The 4,994-nt window shown below is 44.8% G+C and overlaps 1 protein-coding gene across 2 annotated transcripts in view; it reads left to right on the top strand.

Annotated features, from left to right (window-relative positions):
• Positions 1 to 1,224: 1,224 nt before the first annotated feature.
• ARHGEF12 (Rho guanine nucleotide exchange factor 12) overlaps positions 1,225 to 4,994 on the top strand; it is a 53,871-nt gene continuing 50,101 nt past the window's right edge. The window contains exons 1-3 of one of the 2 annotated variants that reach the window (XM_019510072.1): positions 1,225 to 1,248; positions 1,859 to 1,947; positions 3,579 to 3,635. The gene's annotated coding sequence lies outside the window, so the exon portion shown is untranslated. The remainder of the gene's footprint in view (positions 1,249 to 1,858; positions 1,948 to 3,578; positions 3,636 to 4,994) is intronic. The other variant, XM_019510081.1, reaches the window with a different exon arrangement.

The following is a 4,994-nucleotide window of genomic DNA, read 5'->3' as shown; positions in this document are numbered from 1 at the left end:
AAAGGGGCTCTCCCCAACCATCTGTGTTAAAAAAAAAAAAAAAAAAAAAAAAAAGCCTTTCCAACCTGAATTTATCATGTGAGACTATACACCAGCCCTTTTATTTTTTTGAGTCTATCCAGTTCTAAAAATTGGATTAAGAAAGAGTTAAAAGTAGTGCTAGGCCCTGCCAGCGTTTGTGGTGTTTTACTTTATACTTTCCTGTTTTTAATTTAGTCTTTTTTTTTTCCCCTTTTGGTTGCTGCTGTGTAAAAACCCAGATAAACAAGAGAAGCTGCCAGTAGTAAACAAACTGGGAAAATAAAGAGGAAAATGTTTTCCCTCTAATCTTTCAGTCCTAATAATCTGAGGTGGCCCAAGTAACAGCTGTGTGAAAAAAAACTGGGACAAAAATGTGTCTGAAGTTTTCTGTTCCTCCCAACATATCACTTTGTATTGCTTTCCAGCCAGGGTTTTAGAAGCACTTGGCAAATGGTAATGCATTTTGCCTACTAAGACTTTAAAGGTATAAGGAAACGTGAGCCCCGTTTTGCAGATGCTGAAGCTTTAGAGCCAGACGTTGAAGGAGCAGAACCTCTGTCTCTTTGATTCCCATCCCTTGGCTTTACGTGGTATTGAACACTTATTCCCCGCTTTGAGAGGGGGTGATCTGGGAGGTCCTGTGCTCGAACGCAGTGATTCTTGCCCAGGCATGCTGGGGCACTCTGGGGTGCCCCCGGCTTCTTCCAGGGGTGCCACGAGGTGTGAGGAGATAAGCCAGGCGTAGGCTTGTCCCTGCCTGGACAATCCCCCACCCTTACCGTCCAGCCCCTGTGTAAGGCAGTAAGCACTGTAATAAATTCATTTTTTGAAATTGGGTGCCATTCAGTTTGCAAAAGTTTTATGGAGGGGTGCCTTGAATCCAAAAAGGTTGCGAGCCGGTGTTGTAGTGCTGAGAGCCCTGGAGTTCTGATACTGATTCAAGACTGGTACTTCTGGTTTTGCTGCTGGGATACTGGGAGACCTGGGATAAGTCCTCCAGACCTTTAGCTCAGTTTACCAAACTGTAAAATGAGGCTGATGATCAGCTCACGAGGATTTGTTTTGTTGAAGCGGAAATACAGAGGGTTCGGGGATCTCTGTGAAAGGTGCTTCAGAAGGGCAACATAGTCTTATTCTTGCTTGGAATAAAAGCATTGGAAGTAAAATGTGTTTCACTAAACGTTGTTTTCTTTTCTTTTTCAGGTTTCCCCTCAAAAAACCTACAAGGTAAGAACCTGGAATTTTCCTGCTCACCTATACTGCAAGCTGATAACTTTTTAATGCCGTAAACTACTTAAAACAAAAATAGATTAGGAATCAGTATCCGTTGCTGAGTGAGGGCCGTGAAATGCCTAGATCAGGACAGTTAGCTCAAAATATAATTGTCGACATACCCAGCATGGATGGTATAGTGTTACTGCTTTGCATGTCAGCAAAGCGCAGCGGCTGGTGTCATTCAGGATTTGAGATGGTCGTAGGAAGTGACTGTAGGTTGGTACTTGTTATACAGGCTTTTGCCTCTTAAATATTTGCTCCAACGTTTTTGTTTTTATTTTAAAATGAAGTTCTTAGAGGGGTTTTTTTAGGGCGCTGTTGATGTTTTTGGAGAGAAGGGGGTGTTTTCCTTTACCCCTTTGTAACTTGAATTCATTTGTAAAGTGAAATTTGGCAACAGCTTGGATCATAAGAAAGAGCTTAATTGCTTTGAGTGTTTGCAAAGGTGGGTGGGATGTTAGCTTCTCTGATACAGTCACCCACTTTTTGTAACAAAGTTTCAGATCCAACTGATTCCCTCACCCTGATGCAATCCCAAATTGATTGCTTTTGTTGGACACAGGCATGGCAGCATTCTGAGCAGAGAGTCTCCAGCCGACAAGAAGCAGAAGGTTGAACGCTGCATCAGTGCACACGACTTTGATCCTACAGGTAAAGTCCTCAAAACATATTTCAGCTCTAGTATTTGCAGGATAGTAGGGTAGAGGGGGAGATGGGTTCTGACACTTTAAGAAGGACAGCATTCAGGTGCTATTCAGTACTTGCACAAGCTTTCTGACACACTGGGACATCTCAGTGAATGTGAACAACATGATTATGCTTAATGGGTTTTCAGCTGGGCAAAAAATAGATCTAAACCAGTGGTGTCAGAAATAGAGTTCAGAAACAAGATGTGTCCCAGGTTTTCCATTAGTGAATATTGTAGGTCTGGTTGATATAATAAAAGATATCACCTCTGGCATGCTGACTGTTGTAGGTTAGAGTTGGTTTTTCCTAACTCAGTGGAGCAGAAGTGGATATGTAAAGTCCTGTGGGTCTTGAGCAGTGACTTAGTTCAAACTTCATTGCATTTGACCCCCCACCCCCCCTGCGATCTCTGGGATGAGTCTACCCTTTCAAGCACTTAACTTTAAAAAAATATAGTATTTCTGGACATGTACATTTTTTCCCTTTTTCCTTTTTTTTCTTTCTGTACCTTCCCTGAAGCCTTGAACTATCTTTGTCAGCTCCAGAGTCTCTTGCTGTCTCTTGTTTTAGGCTGCATGCAGAGTCTTCCTCCTCATCCTCCTAAACAACTAACCCAGTGACTGTTACGTGTGTTCGCAGACCTGTCTGCCAGGCTGTCCTGGGAGCCTCCTGGCCCAAGCAGTGCGTGTGCTTCTCATGCTTGTGAATTCCACTGTTGAGCCCTCTAATTCCTTTGGGGACAGTAGGACAGAGGAGAATTGAATCTGAGGGTTGTAGACCTTGTAGGACGTGTTTTTGTACACAGCAGTTCAAGCTGACGTTGCAAATCATACTGTTGCAACACTTCTACCAGTAGCTGCATGGTTCCTCCCTCGTGCAAAGAACAGATTATTTTAAAATGGATTTTTAAAGTGCATTTAAAAAAATACACTGGGAGAGGGAGGGAGAGGCTACATCTAATGTTTATCTCCGTCTTCTTTGCTTTTAGGGGTGGGGGAGATTACATACTTTGATTTGGGTTGAGTTGGGAGAAGGTTGCAGCATCTTGAACTGCAGGTTCAAGAAACAGTGTTTGAAAGCTAACTCTTGGAGGGGGGTGAAGTTCTCAGGATCCTGGAAATGCCTTCCTTTTGGTTGAGGGCTGCCAGCCTGCTCCAACGTTGGTTGGTGTCTAGTCTGGTAGATGGACTCTGTTGCAGCCTCCATAACACCTGCCTTTGGGGAAGGTGAATTCAGAGCATTGTGCAGTCTTTTGCAAAGTCTGTTTATTGTGGCAATAGGTGTCTTGGAGGGTGTTCATTCACAGCACTGTTATTCTGAGCAGTTTGCGTAGCTCGTAGGAGAGAACCTGTTGCATTTAGTACTCTGTGACGGGCCCTTCCTGTCTAGTGTTACCTGTGTTCACACCTTACTCCAAGTGCTCCCACTTGCGTGGTGTTCATGCCTTATTTGTGTCTTGCACGATTTAACCCGATCACAGAAATCATTCTGGGTTTTGTTTTTTTCTTTAATGATTTTTTTTTTTTTTTTTTCCTCATGTTTGGTCTCCATATTTTCTATATCTCTCTTTCTCCTTCTCTCCTGCTCTCATGCAGATAGCTCCTCCAAGAAGACAAAGTCTAGCTCGGAGGAGAGTAGATCCGAGACGTATGGTAAGCTAAAGCAGCCACTGCAGCCTTGTCCTTTTCAGTCTGCTCCATGCTTCCTGTCTGTGCACCGAGGCCTTTGCCCTTCACCTGCTCTGCATGGTGTGCTTTGCAGCAGGGCGACGGGCGCTTGGGTTTTAATGTGGCTTAAATGTATAAGCTTGTAGCTGCTGGATACTAACCTGTGTGTGGCAAGCCTAGGCTGTCTGCCATGTTCTCCTGTCTTCTGTTCCCAGTTGGGAAAGTGTTGTGACTGCTGTTTTTGGAGAATTTCTGCCACCAGATCCTCAGGGCAGCACACCAACATGTTTAACTCCTGTTGGATTTTCTAGGGTTTCTTGCTGCGTCTTGCTTTCACTGCGAGATGTTTGTCTCAGCAATTCGCTCTTGGCATTATGGACAGAATTTCTCATATCAGTCATGTTTAAGGTCCCTAACCTGGAGAAATGTTTCCATTTGAACCCCTGTGTTACGGTAGGCTCCTGCAGTTTGCGTTGAGCTGTGTTTTGGGATGTATATATAATTTTAATGAAACCAGGCACTTCGTGCTTTGTAAAACTAATAGCTTCCCTGGAATTCGCATCAGGCTTCACCTCCCTGTTTTGTGAGTCCTCTTAGGCCAGTGGAGCTTGGCCCAGAACAGCTAAGAAAAGCCTCCATTGCACCTTCAGGCTGAGCCATGATAGAAAACATCTTGTATCAAATATAGCCCGTGTTTGCTCACCCTCTCCTCCTTTGCCTGTTGACCCCCTTTATTCTGCGCCTAGCTTGGTGTTTCTTAATCGAACTTTAAAGAGCTCTGCAGCCAGGCTCTGTTCTCGTTGGCATCTGCCTCCGACCCACAAGGTTGATGAGAGTCCTCCTGGTTAGGTACGTGATCATTCAGTTATAGACCTGGCAGCGTCTTGCCTGTGGGACAGTCTCAAGACTGTTTGGACCCACATGCTTCCAACCCAGCTGGGTCTATGCAAGGTCCAGATAATTGTCTCCGGATCTGAGCACCTGGCACAGGAGGACTCCCTGTGTAAAACTATTCCTTGGTCTTGGGACTCTGCAGTTCTCTAGGCCCCAGGCCTAGGGCTTTGCCTTTTCAAGCAGTCTCGGTTCCTTTGGGCATTCTCCGTGATGCCCCAGTGATGTAGGCGCCGTTTTATAGCTCAGCTTTTTGGGGTCATGTGGCAGATAAAGGAAGGCACACTTCTTAAACACCCCTAGTCCTTAATCTGCTTTACTGTTAGACAATTCAGGAGACTTTCAGATATGGGCAAAACAAAACACAGCAGAAAAGCCTAAATGCAATCCCCTCCCCTCCCTCTCTGTAGCCTCATTTCTCCTGGAAGTCTTTGTGAGGGAAGCCCTTCTCTG

Source organism: Gavialis gangeticus, unplaced genomic scaffold (assembly GCF_001723915.1).
Source record: "Gavialis gangeticus isolate Ggan-Ray unplaced genomic scaffold, GavGan_comp1, whole genome shotgun sequence".
In the NCBI taxonomy this organism is placed as follows: Eukaryota; Metazoa; Chordata; order Crocodylia; family Gavialidae; genus Gavialis; species Gavialis gangeticus.
Note: the sequence above shows the minus strand (reverse complement) of the source record. Positions and strands in the feature narration are given on the sequence as shown.